Source organism: Pristis pectinata, chromosome 2 (genome assembly GCF_009764475.1).
Source record: "Pristis pectinata isolate sPriPec2 chromosome 2, sPriPec2.1.pri, whole genome shotgun sequence".
Classification (NCBI taxonomy): Eukaryota; Metazoa; Chordata; class Chondrichthyes; order Rhinopristiformes; family Pristidae; genus Pristis; species Pristis pectinata.
Window position 1 is genome coordinate 97,866,212 of NC_067406.1, and position 22,660 is coordinate 97,888,871.

General features: G+C 45.0%; 1 protein-coding gene across 10 annotated transcripts in view; it reads right to left on the bottom strand.

The window, feature by feature from the left end:
- Nucleotides 1–22,660, bottom strand: part of LOC127586505 (protein transport protein Sec24B-like) — a 153,437-nt gene that overhangs the window by 113,149 nt on the left and 17,628 nt on the right. For 7 of the 10 annotated variants that reach the window (XM_052044565.1, XM_052044575.1, XM_052044580.1 and 4 more), the window contains one exon: nt 17,038–17,130. The exons of 1 other annotated variant lie outside the window; for it this stretch is intronic. The gene's annotated coding sequence lies outside the window, so the exon portion shown is untranslated. Of the gene's footprint in view, nt 1–17,029; nt 17,131–22,660 lie in introns of all 10 variants that reach the window. 2 more of the 10 variants (XM_052044543.1, XM_052044551.1) reach the window with 1 other exon arrangement.

Sequence of the window (22,660 nt, forward strand, 5' to 3'; positions counted from 1 at the left end):
GCCTCTCCTCATATTCAATACCCTCCAATCCAGGCAGCATCCTGGTAAATCTCCTCTGCACCCTCTCCAATGCCTCCACATCCTTCCTATAATGAGGCGACCAGAACTGAACACAGTACTCTAAATGTGGCCTAACTAGAGTTTTGTAAAGCTGCATCATAACCTCGCGGCTCTTAAACTCAATCCCGCGACTTATGAAAGCCAACATCCCATTGGCCTTCTTAACTGCTCTTTCCACCTGTGAGGCAACTTTCAACGAACTGTGAATATGAACCCCCAGATCCCTCTGCTCCTCCACACTGCCAAGTACCTTGCCGTTTACCCTGTACTCTGCCCTGGAGTTTGTCCTTCCAAAGTGTACCACCTCACACTTCTCCGGATTGAACTCCATCTGCCACTTGTCAGCCCAGCTCTGCATCCTATCAATATCCCTCTGTAAGCTCCGACAGCCCTCCACACTATCCACAACACCGCCTATCTTAGTGTCGTCCGCAAACTTACTAACCCAGCCCTCCACCCCCTCATCTAAGTCATCTATAAATATCACAAAAAGTAGAGGTCCCAGAACCGATCCCTGCGGGACACCACTAGTCACTGCCTTCCAATCCGAGGGCACTCCTTCCACCACAACCCTCTGCTTTCTACATGCAAGCCAATTCCTAATCCACACAGCCAAGCTTCCTTGGATCCCTCGGCCTCTGACCTTCTGAAGAAGCCTCCCATGAGGAACCTTATCAAATGCCTTACTAAAATCCATGTAAACCACATCCACCACACTGCCCTCATCAATCTTCCTGGTCACCTCCTCAAAGAACTCTATCACGCTTGTGAGGCAAGATCTTCCCTTCACAAAGCCATGCTGGCTGTCCCTAATCAGTCCATGATTCTCTAGGTGTTCATAAATCCTATCCCTTAGAATCCTTTCTAACAGCTTACCCACCACAGATGTGAGACTCACCGGTCTATAATTCCCTGGCCTATCCCTATTACCTTTTTTGAACAAGGGGACCACATTCGCAATCCTCCAATCCTCTGGCACCACCCCCGTAGACAACGAGGACTCAAAGATCCTTACCAGCGGTTCAGCAATCTCCTCCCTAGCCTCTCGAAGCAGCCTGGGGAAAATCCCGTCAGGCCCCGGAGATTTATCTGTCTTAATATTATTTAACAACTTCAACACATCCTCTCTCTTGATATCAACAACCTCGAGAACATTAGCCCTACCAGCACTCCCTTCTGCATCATCAAGACCCCTCTCCCTGGTGAATACTGAAGAGAAGTACTCATTCAGAACTTCTCCCACTTCCACCGCCTCCAGGCAAATTCTCCCACCTTTGTCCTTAATCGGACCTACCTTCACCCTAACCATCCTCCTACCCTTCACGTACTTGAAAAAGGCCTTGGGATTTTCCTTAACCCTACTAGCCAAAGCCTTTTCATGTCCCCTTCTAGCTCTCCTCAGCCCTTTCTTAAGTTCCTTCCTCGCTACCTTATATTCCTCACGGGCCCTGTCTGAACCTTGCTGCTTATACCTCACATATGTTACCTTCTTCTCCCTAACAAGTCGTTCCACCTCTCTCGTCACCCACGGTTCCTTCACCACGCCATTCCTTCTCTGCCTCACCGGGACATATTTATCCCTAACGTCCTGCATAAGATCCCTGAATATCAACCACATCCCCATGGTACATTTTCCTCCAAAAAGGACATCCCAATTTACACTCCCAAGTTCTCTCCTTATAGCCTCGTAGTTAGCCCTTCCCCAATTGAAAAACCTCTTGTCCTCTCTGCACCTGTCCCTGTCCATGACAATTTTAAAGGTTATGGAGCAATGGTCACTGTCCCCCAAATGCTCACCCACCAATAGATCCTTCACCTGTCCCGGTTCATTTCCTAAAACTAGATCTAACATGGCATTCCCTCTAGTCGGCCCGTCAACATACTGCGTCAGGAATCCCTCCTGGCCACATTTAACAAATTCTGTCCCATCTAAACCTTTGGCACTAAGCAGGTTCCAGTCTATATTTGGGAAGTTGAAGTCTCCCATTATAACAACCCTGTTATTTCTGCTTCTCTCCAAACACTGCCTGCCAATCTGCTCCTCTATATCTCTACTGCTACCGGGGGGCCTATAGAATACTCCTAGTAGAGTAACTGCTCCTTTCTTGTTCCTTAACTCCACCCATACGGACTCTAGAGATGATCCTTCTACAACATCCATCTTTTCCACAGCCGTAACAGTGTCCCTGACCAGTATCGCCACCCCTCCACCTCTTCTCCCCCCTTCCCTATCCCTCTTAAAACATCGAAAACCAGGAATATTCAATATCCACTCCTCTCCTGACGTCAGCCACGTCTCAGTAATAGCCACGATATCATAGTCCCCCATACTTATCCAAGCCCTCAGTTCATCCCCCTTATTCCTGACACTTCTTGCATTTAAGTAAACACACTTCAGTCCATCTACCTTACTACTTTTACAGCCTGTATTCTGCTTCTCCTTCCCCAAAGCCTCTCTGCCTGTTTGATCTAACTTTTCCCCATTCCCTTCTTCCTCTGACCTACTCCTCCGGTTCCCTTCCCCCTCACAAAATAGTTTAAACCCTCCTGTACCACCTTAGCAAATCTCACCGCAAGGATATTGGCCCCCTTCTGGTTCGGGTGTAACCCGTCCTCTCTGTACAGGTCCCACCTTCCCGAGAAGAGATCCCAATGATCCAGAAATCTAAAACCCTCCCTCCTGCACCAACTTCTCAGCCACACATTTATCTGCCACCTCCTTCTATTCCTACCTTCACTATCACGTGGCACTGTAGGAATAGAAGGAGGTGGCAGATAAATGTGTGGCTGAGAAGTTGGTGCAGGAGGGAGGGTTTTAGATTTCTGGATCATTGGGATCTCTTCTCGGGAAGGTGGGACCTGTACAGAGAGGACGGGTTACACCCGAACCAGAAGGGGGCCAATATCCTTCACCGAAGAAAAGCAAAGTAACATGTCTTAATGACGACAGACCAGTGACTCTGACATCCACCATCATGAAGTGCTTTGAGAGGCTGGTTATGGTATGCATCAACTCCAGCCTCCCAGACAATCTCGGCCCACTGCAATTCGCCTATCGCCAAAACAGGTCTACAGCGGACGCCACCTCCCTGGCCCTACACTCAGCTCTGGAGCATCTGGACAGTAAAGACACCTACGTTAGACTATTGTTCATTGACTACAGCTCTGCCTTCAATACTCTAATCCCAAGCAAACCCATCACCAAACTCCGAGACCTAGGATTCAACACCTCCCTCTGCAACTGGATCCTTGACTTTCTGACCAACAGACCGCAATCAGTGAGGACAGGCAGCAATACCTCCAGCACGATTATTCTCCACACTGGTGCCCCACAAGGCTGCGTCCTCAGTCCTCTACTCTACTCCCTATATACTCATGATTGTGTGGCCAGATTCTGCTCTAACTCCATCTACAAGTTTGCAGATGATACCACTGTTGTAGGCCGTATCTCAAACAGCGATGGGTCAGAGTACAGGAAGGAGATAGAGAGCTTAGTGGAATGGTGTCATGACAACAACCTTTCCCTCAATGTCAACAAAAGAGCTGGTCATTGACTTCGGGAAAGGGGGCGGTGTACGTGCACCTGTCTACATCAACGGTGCTGAGGTCAAGAGGGTTGAGAGCTTCAAGATTTCCAATCTCAGGTAACCCTCGCCTCTGTGTTCTCCTCTCTCTCAATCCATCCGGTCCATCTCTGGTCCTCTCGTTTTTGTTCCATTTTACATAAATACCCTCCAGCCCCCCTCCTCTCCTCCTCCCCCCACCCCCCCCCCCCAATTACCCATTTTTGTCCCTCCTGGTTCCACTGGTTCCATCTGTCCTTCATTTCTCCCCTAATGGTTCCAATTATCACCTTCCTTACTTTCTTTCAGATTCCAGCCTTTGTGTCCCCACTTATCACCCCCCAGCCTATCTCCACTGTCATCCTCCCATCCCCTCACCTGGCTCCATGTACCTCTTTTACTTCCTTGCCTGCTTCCACCAATCACCCACCTGCTCTGTCTCCCAACTCCCCCAACCCCCTCCTTGTTCCTTCTGATCATCAGCATCTTCAGTCTTTGTTGTCACCAAATCTCCCTTCATCTCTGTACTGAATAGTCAAATTCTTGTTCTGAGACTAGATAACCTAACTGGAGCAAAAATCAACTCCACATCTACCCTGTTAAGCCCATTAAGAGTTTTGTACATTCTCATCATAGAGCACAGAAACAGGCCCTTCAAATCCACACCAACCATCAACCACCCATTCACATTAGTCATAAACTAAACCCATTTTATTCTCTCCACCTTCTCATCAACTCCTCCCAGATTCCACCACTCACCTACTAAGGGCAATGCTTTTACACTCCAGGCAGTATAAACCTACTCTGCTTAATCTCTATTTCAATGACAAACCCACCTTTCCAGAAATCAATCTGGTGAATTTTTGCCGCACTCCCTCTATGGCAAATGTATTCCTTGGGTGGAGAGACCAGACTCTGTAGACAATTTTCCAAATGCATTCTCACTAGAGCTCCATATAATTGCAACAAAGGATCCCTACTGCTGTACTCAAACCCTCATATATTGAACATGGCATAAATCAGAAATCTAGAGATGAATGTAACAGGGATAATAATCATGGGTGGCTTTAACCTACATATAGACTGGGAAAATCAATTTTACTGTAATAAGGAGCAAGATGAATTCATGAAATGTATTCAAGATTTTGTTTTGGATTAATATGTTGAGGAACCAACTAGAGCAAAGGCTATCTTGGAGCTTGCTTTATGCAATGAGAAAGGGTTGATTAATGATCTTGTTGAGGGAGAGTGACAATAATATGAAAGAATTTCATATTGAACCACATGAGCTTCAAACTCATTACGAAACTTGAGTCCTAAATCAAAATAGAGGAAACTATTCGGATATGAAAGTAAAACTGGCTGTAGTTGATTTAAAGGAATGACAAACAATAGTTATCACTTAAAGAAATAATGCATAAATTGCATAAGAAATAGATAACATTAAGGCACAAAAACCCCAAAAGGAAAGTGTTTCATCTGTGCTAACAAGAGAAATTAATGAAGAGGCTTATAAATTTAGAAATAGCAGTAGGCCTACAGATTGGAAGCATTTTAGAACTCAACAAAGGAGGGCCAAGAAATTGATAAAGAAAGGCAAGATAAACTACGAGAATAGACTGACAAGAAATATAAAAACGCCTTGCAAGATCTTTTATACGTAGTTTGCATTATTACTTAATTCCTTTAAACCTACAGGATATATTAGACAATTAAGGGTCAAGCAAGAATGAGGAATCAAAGGAACTATTAGCCAAAAAAAAGTTGGTGAGCTTGAAAGGCAATAAATCCTTAGGATGTGATAATCTAGATCCCAGAGCTCTGAAGGCAGTGGCTTCAGAGATAATGGATGCTCTAGTTATCATCTTCCAGGGTTCTAGAGATTCTGGAATTGATCCTGTGGATTGCAGTGCAGCAATTATAACCCCACTATTTTAAGAAAGAAGGGAGAGAAAACAGGGAATTATCGACCTATTGGTCTCACATTAACTGTTGGGAAACAGTTGAAATCTTTGATGCAAGTTATAACAGAGCACCTTGAAAAGTTAACAGGATTAGCAGGCCTTAAAGTGCATTAGGGTGGATAAATCCCCAGGGCTTGACCTGGTGCATTTTTGGAACCTGGTGGGAAGCTAAAGAACAAATTGTGGAGGCCTTTGCAGAGATTTTTCCTTCATCTCTGGCCATATGTGAGGTTCCAGAGGACTGGAGAATGGCTAATATGGTACCATTGTTTAAAAAGGGCAGCCAAAACAAGCCAGGAAACTACAGGCTGGTGAGTCTGACATCGTGGTAAATTGCTGCAGAGGATTCTGAGGGACAGGATCTACCAACATTTGGAGAGAGAGAGTCTGATTCAGGACAGTCAGCACGGCTTTGTGTGTGGGAAGTAACGTCTGACAAATCTCTTGGGAGTTCTTCAAGGAGGTAACCAAGGGGGTAGATGAGGGGAGGGCAGTGGATGTTGTCTGTATGGACTTTAGCAAGGCCTTTGACAAGGTCCTTCATGGTAGGCCATTCTGGAAGGTTAGATTGCATGAGATCTAGGGGGAGATAGCAGACTGGATTGGCTCAGTGTTTGGAAGGAGAGGATGATGCTCGAGGGTTGTTTCTTGGACTGGAGGCTTGTGTTTAGTGGTGTACTACAGGGATCGGTGCTTGGACTTTTGTTGTTTGTAATTCAAATAAACAACTTGGATGTGAATGCACAAGGCATGCTTAGTAAGTTTGCAGATGATACGAAAATAGCTAATGTTGCAGACACTGTGGAAGGTTATGAAAAATTACAGGGGGATGTTGATCAGCTAGATATGTGGGTTGAGGATTGGAAAATGGCTTTCAGTCCAGATAAATGTGAGGTATTGCATTTTGGGAGATTAAACCAGGATATGACTTATACAGTGAATGGTAGGGCCCTGGGGAGTGGAACAGAGGGACCTAGGAATGCAAGTGTATAGCTCACTAAAAGCAGCATCTCAGGTGGATAGGGTGGTGAAGAAGACATTTGGCAGGCTGGCCTTCAGCGGTCGGGGCACTGAGTATAGGAGTTGGGAAGTTATATAAGATGTTGGTGAGGCCTCATGTACAGTTTTGGTCACACTGTTATAGGAAATATGTTATTAAGCTAGAAAGAGTGCAGAAAGGATTTATCAGGATGTCGCCCGGACTTGGGGCCTGAGTTACAAGGAGAGGTTGTGTAGACTAGGACTTTATTTCCTGAAATGTAGAAGATTGAGGGGTGACCTGACAGAGGTATACAAGATCATGAAGGGCATAGAATGGGTGAAAGCACATGGTCTTTTTCCCGGGGAGAAGGTTCTAAAAACAAGAGGGCACAGGTTTAAGATCAGAGGGGAGAGATCTAAAAGGGATATCAGGGGCAGTTTCTTCACGCAAAGGGTGGTGCATAGTTGGAATGAGCTTTCAGAAATAGTGGTTGAGGTGGGCACATTAGCAAGGTTTAAAAGCCATTTAGATAAGTACATGGATAGGTTTAGGGCTATGGGCCAAATGCAGGCAGATGGGACTAGCTCTTTGGGCAACACTGTTGGCATGGACGAGTTGAGCCAAAGGGCTTGTTTCCATGTAGTAAGACTCTATGATTGAGTGGAGTTGACATAGATTTATGAAAGGTAAATAATGTTTGACTAGAGTTCTTTGAGGATGTGACCAGAAGAAGAGATAAGGGAGCAGTGAATGAGGTGCTTTTGGATTTCCAGAAGTTGGTGATAAAGTTGGTGGTTGGTCAACATGGTTTCAGCACACAGAACTGGGGGTAATGTACAACATGGATAGAGAAGCAGTAACAGACAGAAAGCAGAGTGGGAATAAACAGATCCTTATCAGGTTAGCAAGCTCTGATCAAAGCGGGGTCACAGGGATTGGTGCTTGAGCTCCAACCATTCATAGTCTATATCAATGATTAGGTGGACTAAATATATTTCCAAGTTGGCTGACAATAAATGAGGTGGGATTGCAAGTATGAAGGAGTAGATAAAGAGACTTCAGGGGATATGGACACACTGAGAGAGTGGGCAAAAATATAGCAGATGAAACACAGGATGGGAAAATATATAGTCAACCACTTTGGGGCACATATAGAGAAAAGGTCTGTGTATTAATTAAAATTAGATTGGATAGTGCTCATATTCAAAGGGATCTGCATGTACTTGAACAAAATCACTGAAGACCAACATGCAGGTGCAAAAGAGCAAATGGTATGTTAGCTTTTATTTCAAGATGTCTTGTATGTAGGAGTAAAGTCTTATTGCAATTATACAGGAAGCTTATTGAGCCCACATTAAGAGTAATGTATACAGTTTTGATCTTCTTATCTAAGAGAAGATGTATTTCCCATAGAGAGAACTGTTACTGCTTGCATCCAGTCCTGATGAAGGGTCTCGACCTGAAATGTTGACTGTTTGTTTCCCTCCATAGATGCTGCCTGACCTGCTGAGTTCCTCCAGCATTTTGTGTGTATTGCTCCAGATTCCAGCATCTGCAGAACCTCTTGTCTCTCCATAGTGTTGTTGCCATATTGTTAAAGAAGGACTTGTAAGTACTGTTAAATTGTTAAAATGTGAAAGAGGGACCAAATTGGCCTTGTGCAAAACTAGCTGGTGGCAAATATACTTGCTTAGGACCACGCATGTAATTTCAGTCACCAATGCTTTTTACCACAGCAGGAAAAGCCAAGTCAGAAATTATGATTAGATTTTCTTCATCACCAATAGAGGTAGGTTCTCCATTAGCTTACTTTGCTTGATTTCTTATCTCAACAGCAGCAAGCAGGGTTAGTTACTCATTCACCTAGCCCTTATATTACCAATGAGCTATTTTGTAGCTTAAATCATCACCATAATGTGATTGGTGGAAACTGGATACAACTCACGTCAATCCCATAGAAACCTCATACTTTGGCTTGTTGATAGGAAAAGGCAGGCATGTAAAACCTAAAAGCAGAATTGTAGCTTCACTATAGCTTATCATGTATTTTATCAGACCCCATACAATGGAAAAAAAGTGAACAATGTACCATCAACTGATGCACTATTACTTTTCTCAGCAATTTAATCTTCTTTGAAGGCACAGGCCTTTGCCGGGGTACAGCTGCCTTGTGATACCTCATTCATAGAGTCATAGAGTTGTAGAGCAAATACACTAATCCTATTCGCCCACAATGGATCGGTAATCTTCGATACCTTGCCTATTTAAGTGCTTATCTAAATGCCTCTTAAACAAAGTAATTGTATCTGATTCCACCACCTCCTCTGGCAGCACATTCCAGATATTAACTGTTCTGTGTAAAAAACTTATCCCCCAGAGCCCCTTTAAAACTCCTTTCTCTCACTTTAAACCTATGGTCTCTTGTTTTTGATAGGCCTATCATGAGAAAAAGATTCTGACTATGCATCCTATCTATGCCTCTTATAACTTAATATACCTTGGTCATATCACCCCTCAGCCGCCAATGCTCCAGGAAAAACAAACCCAGCCTATCCGATCTCTTCCCATAACTATTGTCCTCCAATCAAATCAACATTTTGGTGAATTTCCTCTGCATTCTCTCCAGTATAACAACATCCTTCCTATAGTGCACTGACCAGCACTGCACACAATACTCCAAGTGCAGCCTAATCAGTTTTGTGTACAGTTGCAACATAATATCCCAACTTTTATATTCTACACAATGATCTATGAAGGCAAGCATGCCATATACCTCTTTCACCACCCTCTACTTGCCTTGCCACTTTCAGAATCTATAGATTTCAACCCCAAGGTCCATCTGTTCATCAACATTCCTCAGTGCTCCACCATTTACTGTGCATGTCCTGCCCCAACAGGACTTCCCAAAATGCATCACCTTACATTTGTTGGGATTCAAACGCAAGAATTTTATATGAATTATAAGCAGGGAAACCAAAAGGGTTTGAGAGTCATTCAATATGATCGTGCCCGATTCTGTGCTTCAAGCCAACTTTCCAATCTACTCACCATACTTCCCAACCCACAAAGTATCCAAAAATCTATTAACCTCAATGTGACAGCTGGATCCTCAGGCCTTCACACATGTAAATTTCTCACGTGTCAAAGTGATCAGGCTGGAAACACTACAATTTTCCTCCTTTAATCCAGGGTTGCTGAGGGCAATTACAAGAATCTTACTCTAAAACAGAAAATACTGGAAAAACTCAGCAGGTCAGACAGCATCTGTGGAAATAGAAACAATCAACATTTCATGTCTGTGGCCTATCTTCAGAACTGGGAAAGAGACAGATGCAAGTTAATTTTCGGTAGGAGAAAGGGTGGGGGAGCAATATGTAGAACAAGGTGTATGTCTATGACAGGGCAAGTTGAAGTAGCTTAACTGGTGCTGATACCAGCATATTAAACTTCTTTGTCTGTGGTTCTAACTTTAGATAACAACCTCCCATCTGTCTGAGAACCATTTTTACCTGTCAACCTTTCTTGGTTTCCTCTGTGTACAGTCTGGCCTGCTGGGCATGCCCCAGTAGGCCAGAACCTCAGTAATAATAAATTACACAGCCACAGTAGCTTAATTTGATCCGACCTACTAAATGACTTCACCCTATCAGAGAAATTCCCTTTGTTCCATCCAGTGCCCTCCCTCACTTTCTCTACCACCTAGACCAACTTTGATTCTCTCCTTCTCAGGTCTGATGAAGGATCCCTCAACTGAAACATTAACTGTTACTCTTTTCACAGATGCTGCAGGATTTCCTGTTACCTCCGTGACGATAACCAGATCCACTTCTCCACTCTCCAGGCCCACTCCAACCTCACCTCCTCAGAATACGCAGCCCTGCATTCATTTCCCACCAATTGCAACCTAGTCATCGAATTCACAGACAAGGGCAGTGCCATTGTAATCTGGCAGACTGACCTCTACCATGCAGAGGCCAGATGACAGCTCTCGGAAAGCTCCTCATACCAACATCTGGACCATGACCCCACCAATGAACACAAGGTCATCACCTCCCACACCGTCACAGATGTCAGTCAGGAGATCTTCCCTCCACAGCCTCTAACCTGTTAGTGCCCCAACCCCACACTTCCCCCTTCTACCTTTTACCCAAGGTTCTCCCACCCAGTGCCAGGCTGCTGAAGCTCTGTATGGACTTCCCCATTCTTCCACCCGACTTTAGGCTCCTGAGACTCTGTCGGTGCCACCTCCCATCCAGCCCCAAGCTCCCAACACTCTGAACTTTCCCCCACAGCTGTTTCACCATGGCCCCCCCACCCTGACCTCATATACCACCCCCTGCCACCACACTACACTTCGCCCTTCCTCCAGAGCTTCCCCCCTGCCTCATCTCAAACCTCTACCCCAAGATACCACCTCCCATTATCCTCTTCTCCCTCTTCTGACTCCATACCTTGCCCCAACTCCAACCCCTGCTGGGTCTTCACCATCACCCCCAACAAGCCTCTCTGATGCTGAGCAGTCAGTCCTCAGCAGAGGCTTCACCTTTGTACCCCTGCGCCCACAGCTCAATGAGTTCCAGGCCCGCTATGACGTTGCGTTCTTCTTCCATCACCTCTGTACCTATTTCTTTGGCAAGGAGTCCTCACCCCCAACTGATGACCCTTCTCACATCTCCAACACCCCCCTTCCTCTTGGACACCCCTTTCAGGCCTTTTACCCTCCCCTGACCTTTTCATCTCCAATTGCCACTGTGACATCACCACCACACTCTCACCTGCAAGGATGAACTTGTTCTTACCATGAACAACTGAATTTACCAAATTCATTTACCAAAATTCTCTGGATTCTGGGTAGGTCCCAGCGGATTGGAAGACAGCAAATGTCACACCACTGTTTAAACAAGGATGTAGGAAAAAGGCAGGTAACGCTTGGCTAGTTAGCTTAACATCTGTAGTTGGGAAAATGCTTGAAGCTATCATTAAGAAAGAAATAGTGCGACATCTGGATAGAAATGGTTCCATTATGGATTCTGGAAGGGCAGGTTCTGTTTGACAAACTTACTGGAGTGCTTTGAGGATATAATGAGCACAGTGGATAGAAGGGAACAGGTGGATGTTATATACTTGGATTTCCAGAAGGCGTTCGAATAAGGTGCGGCAAAGAAGACTTACCCATAAGATAATGATGCATGGAGTTGAGGGTAATGTATTGGCATGGATAGAGGATGGTTAACCAATAGATGGCAGAGAGTTGGGATAAATGGGCGATTCTCTGGTTGGCAATCTGTGGTGGGCAGGGTATCGCAGGGATTGGTGCTGGGCCTACAACTGTTCACGATACACATTAACGATTTGGAAGAGGGGACCAAGTGCAGCATATCTAAGTTTGCTGATGACACTAAATTGAGTGGAAAAGCAAATTGTGCAGAGGATGTGGAGAGTCTGCAGAGAGATACAGATAGCTTAAGTGAGTGAGCAAGGGTCTGGCAGATGGAGTACAATGTTGGTAAATGCGAGGTCATCCACTTTGGAAGGAAAAATAGAAGATCAGATTATTATTTAAATGGTGAAAGACTGCAGCATGTTGATAGCAGAGGGACGGGAGAGCTGGTGCATGAATGGCAAAAGGTTGGCTAGCAGGTGCAACAGGTTATCAAGAAGGCGAATGGAACGTTGGCCTTCATTGCTCGAGGGATTGAACTTAAGAGCAGGGAGGTGATGATGCAACCCACAGGGTACTGGTGAGGCTGCACCTGGAGTACTATGTGCAGTTCTGGTCTGCAGTTGAGGAAAGACATACTGGCTTTGGAGGCAGTGCAGAAGAGGTTCACCAGGTTGATTCCGGAGATGAGGGGGGTTAGTGTGTGAGGAGAGATTGAGTTGCCTGAGACTATACTCACTGGAATTCAGAAGAATGAGAGGGGATTTTATAGAAATATAAAATTATGAAAAGGATAAATAAGATAGAGGCAGGAAGGTTGTTTCCACTGGTAAGTGGGACTAGAATTAGGGGACATAGCCTCAAGATTTGGGGGAATAGACTTAGGACGGAGATGAGGAGAAACTGCTTTTCCCAGACAGCAGTGAATCTGTGAACTACTCCGTGCAGGGAAGCAGTAGAGGCTACCTCATTAATATATTTAAGACACAGTTAGATTGGCTTTTTTACATAGTAGGGGAATTAAGGGTTATGGCGAAAAGGCAGGTAGGTGGATCTGAGTCCAGGGCCAGATCAGCCATGATCTTATTGAATGGCAGAGCAGGCTCGATGGGCTAGGTGGCCTATTCCTGTTCCTATTTCTTATGTTCTTTTGTTATGTTCTTTTTTGACTACTCTCACTTCCTACTTAAAGGTGTAGCCATGGGCACTCGCAAAGACCCCAGCTATGCCTGTCTTTGTTGACTACGTAGAAAATCCCTGTTCCAAACCTTCTCCAGTCCCTAACTCTTTCTGCGTTACATTTATGACTGCATTAGTGCTGCTTTCTGCACCCATGCAGAACTCATCAATTTTATCACTTTTGCCACTAACTTCCACCCTGCTCTCAAATTCACATGGATCATTTCTGACACTTCACCCCCTTTTCTAGTTCTCTCTGTCTCCATCTCAGGAGACAAATTATCCAACGATATTTCCTATAAACCCACCAACTCCCACAGCTACTTAGACCACACCTCTTCCCACCCTGTCTCTTGCAAGGATACCATTCCTTTCTCCCGGTTTCTCTGTCCCCAACACATCTGCTCTCAGGATAAGGTTTTCTGTTCCAGAACATCTGAAATGCCCTTCTTTTTCAGGAAGCGTGGCTTCCCTTCTGCTGTGGTTGATGGAGCCCAATCTTGCATCCCCTTTCGTACTTCTGCTCTCACCCCTCCTCCCTTCAGACAGAACAGAGATACATTTCCCTTAGACCTCACCTTTCACGCTATGAGCCTCCATATCCAGCATATCATCCTTCATTATTTTAGCCAACAGCATCGAGATCCCACCATCAGCCACATCTTCTCCTCCCTATCCCTTTCTGCATTCCACAGGGCCCACTCCCTCTGTGATTCCCCAGTCTGCTCATCCATCCCCACCCACCCCTCCCTGACCCTGGCATTTTCCCCTGCAGTCACAGGAAGTGTAACACTTGTCTTTATACCTCTTCCCTCGCCACCATCCAGGGACCTAAACAGCCCTTCAGGTGAGGTGAAGATTCACGTGCACCTCCTCCAACGTCATCTACTGCATTTGGTGCTCCCAATGTGGCCTCCTCTACATCAGCACAATTAAATGCAGACTGGGCAACCATTTTAGAGTACCTACACTCGGTCTGCAATGGCCATTCAGAGCTCCCAGTTGCCTGCCGTTTCAATTCCCCCTCCCATTCTGACCTGTACATCCTCGGCCAGGCAGAGGCCGAACACAAACTAGAGGAACAACATCTCATATTCCACCTGGGTAGTCTACAACCCAGTGGCACGAACACTGTGTTTTCCAATTTTAGGTAACAATCCCCTCCAGTGAGTTGTTTCCCCCTTCTCCCCCTCACCCTTTCCCCTCCTCTGTCTCTTCTCCTGATCTTCCTCTGATCCTCCCATTTTTTTTTCCATTCCCTCAAACCCCCACAGCTCCCCACCACCCATCTTCGTCCCCCTCCTGCTTCCACCCACCCACGACAGACCCAGTTCACCCACAGGTTTCCCCCTCCCCCATCTGGTTCTGGTTCCAACTGCCAGTCAACTCTCCCTAATGGTTCCCATTATCACCTCTTTCAGTTATCAGAGTCTAGCATTAGTAGCTCTTTGCGTTCCTACTCATCTCCCTCCAGCAGCTGTCCCCAACCTTCACACTCCCCTCCCAACAAACCCCCCCCCACCCCCGCCTCCATCTACCTCTCAATTTTATTTGCTCTACCTGTCTGCCCCCATCTATCATTCACTTGTCACTGTCTCCCAACTCCACCCCACTCGCCTCCCCTCCCCTAACTGGCACAATCTGGGACCTCTGTTGTTTGTGATATATACAAATGGCCTGAATGAAAATGTAGATGGGTGGGTTAGTAAGTTTGCAGAGGATACGAAGATTGCTGGTGTTGTGGATAGCTCAGAAGACTGCCAAAAGGATACAGTGAGATATAGATCAGTTGCAGATATGGGCAGAGAAATGGAAGATGGAATTTAACCTGGCCAAATGTGAAATGGTGCACTTTGGGAGATCTGATGTAAAGGGACAGTACACTGTTATTGGCAAGACCCTTAACAGTCTTGGGGTACAAGTCCATAGCTCCCTGAAAGTGGCTACACAGGTTGATAGGGTGATAAAGAAGGCATATGGCATGCTTGCCTTTATTAGTCAAGGAATTGAGTTCAAGAGTCCGGAAGTTACGTTGCAGCTTTATAAAACTCTAGTTAGGCTGCATCTGGAGTACTGCATTCAATTCTGGTTGCTCCATTACAGGAAGGATGTGGAGCCTTTGGAGAGGGTGCAGAACAAGTTTACCAGGATGCTGCCTGGAGTAGACGGCATGTGCTATAAGGAGAAGTTGGACAAACTTGGGTTGTTTTCTCTGGAGCGACGGAGGCTCAATTGGAAGATCTAATTGAGGTTTATAAGATTATGAGAGGCATAGATGGAGTAGACAGCCAGCATCTATTTCCCAGGGTTGAAATGTTTAATACCAAAGGGCATGCATTTAAGGTGAGAGGGGGCAAGTTCAAAAGAGATGTGCAGGCCAAGTTTTTATTCCCCCCACACAGAGAGTGGTGGATGCCTGGAATGCACTGCCAGGAATGGTGGTGGAGGCACATATGATAGAGTCATTCAAGAGGCTCTTAGATAGGCACATGAATGTGAAGGAAATGGAGGGATATGGACATTGTGTAAGCAGAGGGGATTAGTTTAGTTGAACATTTGATTACTAATTTAATTAGTTCGGCACAACATTGTGTGCTGGAGGGCCTGTTCCCGTTCTGTACTGTTCATCTTGTATGAACAGTATCTTGTTCAATCTGCCTGTCATCTTACACCCTTCCTTGGTCCACCTTTCACCTGTCCCACCACTCCTCTTCATACTGGCCACCTCATCTCTCCACTTTCAATCCTGATGCAGGGTTTCAATCTGAAACGTCAACAATTCCTTTCTGCCCACAGATGCTGCTCAACCCACTGAGTTCCTCCAGCAGATTGTTTGTTGCTGCATGACCATAAGATATAGGAGCAGAATTAGGCCATTTGGGCCATCAAGTCTGCTTGCCAGTCAATCACGGGAGATTTTATTTTCTTTATCCATAACCCTTAACTCCTTTATCAATCAAGAACCTAGTAATCTCTGCTTTAAATATACCCAATGACTTGGCCTTGGCAGCCCTCTGTGACAACAAATTCCACAGATTCACCACCCTCCAGCTGAAGAAATTCCTCAACTCAGTTCTAAAGGGACATCCCTTTATTCTGAGCTATGCCCTTGGATCCTCGACTCTCCTACTAATGGAAACATCCTCTCCACATCCACTCTAATGAGGCCTTTCACTGTTCAGTACGTTTTAATGAGATTCCCCATCATCCCTCTGAACTCCATCGCGTACAGACCCAGAGCCATCAAACGCTCCTCATATGTTAAGCCTTTCATTCCTGGGGTCATTCCTGTGAACCTCCTCTGGACCTTCTCCAGGGCCAGCACATCTTAGATACGGGGGGCAAAATTACTCACCATATTCCATATGGGGTTTGACCAATGCTTTATAAAGCCTCAGCAGTACATCCTTGCTTTTATATTCTAGTCTTCTCAAAATGAATGCTAACATTGCATTTGCCTGCTGAGTTTTTCTAGCATTCTCCATTTTCTATTTTATTTCCATATTGGCTCAGTTTTTCTTATTCCACTCATACAAGTCTGGTCTGCTGGGTATGTCCCAAAACCTTATCATTAACATTTACACAGACAAAGCAGCTTAATCTGCTGGTACCTGTCCTCATTAGGCAATTTTGACTGGCCTTATCACAGACATTTCCTTTGTTCAACACATCCCTCTCCCATTATCTGTCCTACTGCAAACTAACTTGTTTCTCTCTTTTTACCAGTTCTGACGAAGGGTTGCAAACCCAAAATGTTGACTGTTTCTCTTTCCACTAATGCTGATTTTTTCCCAATATTTCCTGCTTTTGTTTCAAACTTCCAGCATCTGCAGTTTAGTTTTATGATTTACAATCTCATTATTGTTCTGGCTGGAATCAAACAACACAGAAGTTGGGAACTCTACCTGATCCATGTGGCTCAGCTACTGATTAAGCAAGTTAAATATGTCATTTCTTAAAGGCTGTACAGTTGACATAAAGTGCAAAAGCCATAAAGTGACACAAAAGTAATCCTTCTCAATGTGCTTTCCAAACTTTACATTGGATTTTTCATAATAGCAGTTAAATATTTTATAGCAGTAAAATACTGGTATCTTTAGACATGAAGCCAGCTACTTACAAACTCACTTTGAAATGAGAATCCTTCAAGTAGTCATGTATTTCTGCATTCAGGTGTAACACGAGTCCACTCTGAGTCTGTTTGAGGCCTACTGAGGTCACCTGAACAAAAACATGTCAAGCCATATTAAAATTATGATAAAGACACAAGTTTCTCTACCCAAGATAGCTGTGGAGCCTCAGTTACTGTGCATATTCGGAGGTGATAAAAATTTTAGATTTTAAGGAACCAAGGAATATAGGGATAGTGCAGGAAAGTGGCAGCCATGCCATAGCTCAGCCCTATCCTTATCAAACTTCCAGCACAGATTATCACAGAGCAATCAGGAGCTACCATCCTGCCTGACTTTCCACTCTTTAATCAAAGATCTTGAAGATAATTCTGGTGAACATTCTGCTGACCGGATGAGACGATGGATTGAACACATGACCTTCTCGGTTTATTCTCATACAGTCATAGAGAGATGCAGCATGGAAACATGCCTTTTGACCCACTGAGTCCATGTTGACCATCAGCCATTCATTTACATTAATCCTACATTTTATCTTCTCACATTCTGATCAACTTACCTCCAGGTTCTACCACACACAAGAGGCAATTTACTGTGGCCAATTAAATTACCAACCTGCAAGTCTTGTGATGTGGGAGGAAACCGGAGCATCCAAAGGGAAACCATGCCATCACAGGCAAAACATGCAAACTCCACACAGACAACGGCCAAAGTCAGGATTGAACCTGGGTCTCTTGCACTGAGGCAGCAGCTCTACTACCTGCGCCACTGTGCTGCTGTTCTGAATAAGCTTAATCTTTAAACCTTAAAGGAATAACCCTGATTTGATTGTCAAATCCTACAGAAATAAAATAAAATCTTAGAGAGTTATTCAAAAGTTGATGAAAGTTACAATAATCATCAGGCACAGTAGCAATACTGCATCACAGCTTTCAGCCTTAATGGTAAAATACAGAAACAAGAAAAAGTGATACATCTTGTCATGCTACAAGCAGTAAAATATTAAAACTTCAAAAAAATTTATGATTACAATATTTGAATTAGAATCATAGGAAGGTACACCACAGAAACAGGCCCTTCGGCCCACCACGTCTATACCAAACATGATGCCAATTGAACTAATCCCATCTGCCTGCACGAGGTCTGTATTTCTGTTCCTTGCTATGCATGCACCTCTCCAAATAGCTCTTCAATGCAACTATCATATCTGCTTCTACCACCTTCTCTGCCAGTGTGTTCCAGGCACCTACCACTCTGTGTAAAAAAAACTTGCTTCGTAAATCTCCTTTAATCTTTCCTTTAAACAAATTTGCAAATTGAATATGAAATTAGCTTGGTGATAGGCAAAGAGTGAAGGTGGAGAGTTGTTTCTGTGATTGGAAGCCTATGATCAGTGGTGTACCACAAGGAACAGTTCTGTGACCCTTTTATAAATGCCTTAGAGGCCTCCTAGAAATTTAAATACTTTTAATTTCAGCCTTGCTCCAAAGACATACAGGTTAGTAGGTTAACATGGGTGTAATTTGGTGGCACAGGCTCGTTGGGCCAGAAGGGCCTGTTACCGTGCTGTATAAATAAAGTTTTATAAAGTAATGGCTGCCTAGGGAGTGGAGTCACACATATAGCATAACTATATTGGTAGGTGCATGTAGCTTCAACCTTATGTAAGGTACTGTATCCAAGTTTCTTTACATTACAAAGCTGGGTAGGCCCACCGGGTATTTCCAGAATTCACTTTTTATTTCATACCTTGCTGAAGCATCAATTTAGTTGAGAAACATGTATGAAATAAAAAGTGAATTCTAGAAATACCCAGTGAGTCTGGCAACATCTGTGGAGAGAGAAGCAGTTAATATTCCTTTAGAAGCTTTTGATGCATGTATTAGCACCAGTGAACACAGCATAAACCAAACTTATTCAAACTCTCCTCCCAGTAACTATCTATGTTGTACAAGTATACACTTTCTCAGGTACATTGCCAAAACAGTCCAAAGTGCTCCGGATAGGTTTTCAAAGTACTTGATGATTGCAGCGAGATTCCTTGCCCTTGTATTCCATGCCCACTTGAAAGAGCAAAATACCATTTGCCTTTCTAACTGCCTGTGTAATTTTTCCATTAGAAATCCATATTACATGAACTATACACCAGCAGTAATTTCCCATCATCTTAAAGTTATATTTTATTCTTCTACCGAAGAAAATAACATCCCAATTTCCCATGTTATCTATCAATTTCACCTTGTTTAGCCAACCACCTAAATTTTTCAAACCTCTTTGCACCCTCCACATAGTTCACTTTCCCAGCCAGCTTTGTAATGCAAAGAAACTTGGATACAGTACACTGTGTCCTTTCATCCATCTCATTAGCACAGATCATTAAGTCCTGAAAGCTCAGAACTTCAGCAACCCACTCAACAGCCTGGCAAATGAAAATGATTCATTTAACAGAGCACAATACAGAGAACAATACAGCACAGGAACAGGCCCTTTGGCCCACCATGTCTGGGCAAAACATGATGCCAATCGAACTATTCATACCTGCCTGCACATGGTCTGGATCCCTATATTGCCTGTCAGTTCACATGTCAATATAAATGCCTCTTAAACATTGCTATTGTGTCTGGTTCCAGCACATTCCAGGCACCTACCACACTCTGTGGGGGGAAAAAAAACTTTCCCCCTCTCAACTTAAACCCATGCCCTCTGGGATTTGACATTTCCACCTTGGAAAGAAGACTCCAAGTATCTACTCGATCTATGCCTGTCATAGAACCATAGAAAAATACAGCACAATACAGACCCTTCGGCCCACCATGTTGTGCCAACCATCTAACCACACCTAAGACTTTCAAGCCCCTTCCTCCCACATATCCCTCTATCTTAAATTCCTCCATATGCTTATCTAACAATCTCTTGAACTTGACCAACGTATCAGCCTCCACCACCACCTCAGGCAGCGCATTCCATGCACCAACCACTCTGGGTGAAAAACCCCCTCTGACATCTCCCTTGAACTTCCCACCCATTACCTTAAAGCCATGCCCTCTTGTATTGAACATTGGTGCCCTGGGAAAGAGGTCCTGGCTGTCCACTCTATCTATTCCTCTTAATATTTTGTATACCTCTATCATGTCTCCCCTCATCCTTCTTCTCTCCAACGAGAACAGCCCTAGCTCCTTTAGTCTCTCCTCATAATTCATACTGTCTGATCCAGGCAGCATCCTGGCAAATCTCCTCTGCATCCTCTCCAACACCTCCACATCCTTCCTATAATGAGGCAACCAGAATTGGACACAGTACTCCAAGTGTGGTCTAACAGAGTTTTGTAAAGCTGCATCATCACTTCGTGGCTCTTAAACTCGATCCCACGCCTTATGAAAGCTAACATCCCATAAGCTTTCTTAACTACCCTATCCACCTGTGAGGCAACTTTCAGTGATCTGTGGATATGAACCCACAGATCCCTCTGCTCCTCTACACTGCCCAAAATCCTGCCATTAACCTTGTACTCCGCCTTGGAGTTAGTCCTTCCAAAGTGTACCGCCTCACATTTCTCCGAATTGAACTCCATCTGCCACTACTCAGCCCAGCTCTGTAAGCTTCGACAGCCCTCCACACTATCTACAACGCCACCTACCTTTGTGTCGTCTGCAAACTTGCTAACCCACCCTTCCACCCTCTCATCTAAGTCATTAATAAATATCACAAAAAGTAGAGGTCCGAGAACCAATCCCTGTGGGACACCACTAGTCACAGCCCTCCAATCCAAATGCACTCCCTCCACCACAACCTTCTGATTTCCACAGGCAAGCCAATTCTAAATCCACACAGCCAAGACCCCCTGCATCCCTTGGCCTCTGACCTTCTGAAGAAGCCTTTTCAATCGGGAGCGAGAGGCGAGAGAGCAGAAGCAGCCGAGGATTTCCGAACAGATAAGTTTTTTCTCTTCTAACGGTTCGGGGATAGCAGGGAGTAAGTGCGCAGGCGCGTGACGTCAGTCGGTAGTGCGCGCGCACAAACAGTTTAAAAAGACAGCCATATCCAGCGGGCAGCGTCAGAATGGGCAGGGGAGTGAGTGGGAGCAGAGTGTTTTGGGCTTTGGCGTAAAGGGCCAAGGCGGGAGAGTAGCTGGTAGGTAAAGATAAGGTCTACCTGTTATCTGTTATAAATTTAAGTAGGAAAAACTAGGTAGGGAAAGAATTAGTTAAGATGGAGGACATGGTGGTGTGCTGCAGCTGCTTGATATGGGAGCTCGTGGACCTTACTGCGGTGCATGATGACCACGTCTGCAGTAAGTGCTTGAGGCTGGAGGAACTTCAGTTCAAAATTGAGGAGCCTGAGTTGCAGCTTCAAACATTGCAAAGCATCAGGGATGGAGAGAGTTATGTAGATACTGTACATAGGGAGACAATCACCCCCCCCCCCCACCCCTACAGCAGGTATTTCTGGGGTCCAGGAAGCAGATAGAAGGATGACTGTCAGGGGAGAGAAAAGGAAAAAAACGAACAGGCAGATAGTGCAGAGGATCCCGGAGGCTGTTCCCCTCAATAACAGGTTTTCCGCTTTAGAAGCTGTTGAGGGGAATGACCTGCAAGGATCAAGCAGCAGTAGCCAGGTCTCTGGCACTGGGACCGGTCCTGCTGCTCAGAAGGGAAGGGAGAAGAGGAAGGCAGTAGTGATAGGGGACTCAATAGTCAGGGAAACAGATAGGAGGTTCTGTGGCAGTGAGCATGAATCCCGGATGGTATGTTGCCTCCCAGGTGCCAGGGTCCGGGATGTCTCTGATTAAGTCCACAGGATTCTTGAGCGGAAGGGAGAACAGCCTGAAGTTGTGGTTCATGTTGGTACCAACGACATAGGTAGGAAGAGGGATGAGATCCTGAAAAATGAGTTTAGGGAGCTAGGCAGAAGGCTGAAGAACAGGACCTCAAGGGTAGCAATCTCAGGATTGCTGCCAGTGCCACATGATAGTGAAGGTAGGAATAGGAGGAGATGGCAAATAAATGCGTGGCTGAGAAGTTGGTGCAGGAGGGAAGGTTTTAGATTTTTGGATCATTGGGATCTCTTCTAGGGAAGGTGGGACCTGTACAGAGAGGACGGCTTACACTCGAACCCGAGGGGGACCAATATCCTTGCAGCCAAGTTTGCTAGGGTGGTTCGGGAGGGCTTAAACTAGTTTGCGAGGGGGATGGGAACCAGAGGGGTAGGTCAGAGGAAGAAGGGGATGGGGAAAAGTCAGATCTAATATATAGAGAGGCTTTGAGGAAGAAGAAGCAGAGTAGAGGGTATAAAAGTAGAAAGGTGGATGGCTAAAGTGCATTTACTTAAATGCAAGAAGTATCACGAATAAGGGTGATGAACTGAGAGCCTGGATAAGTACATGGGACTACGATATTGTGGCTATTACAGAGACTTGGCTGACACCAAGGCAGGAATGGATAGTGAATGTTCCTGGTTTCCAGTGTTTTAAAAGGGATAGGGAGGGGGGGGAGAAGAGGAGGAGGAGTGGCATTACTGGTCAGGGACAATAAGAAAGGGTGGATAATGTAGAAGAATCCTCTCTACAGTCAATATGGGTGGAAGTTAGGAAGAAGAAAGGAGCAGTTACTCTACTGGGAGTA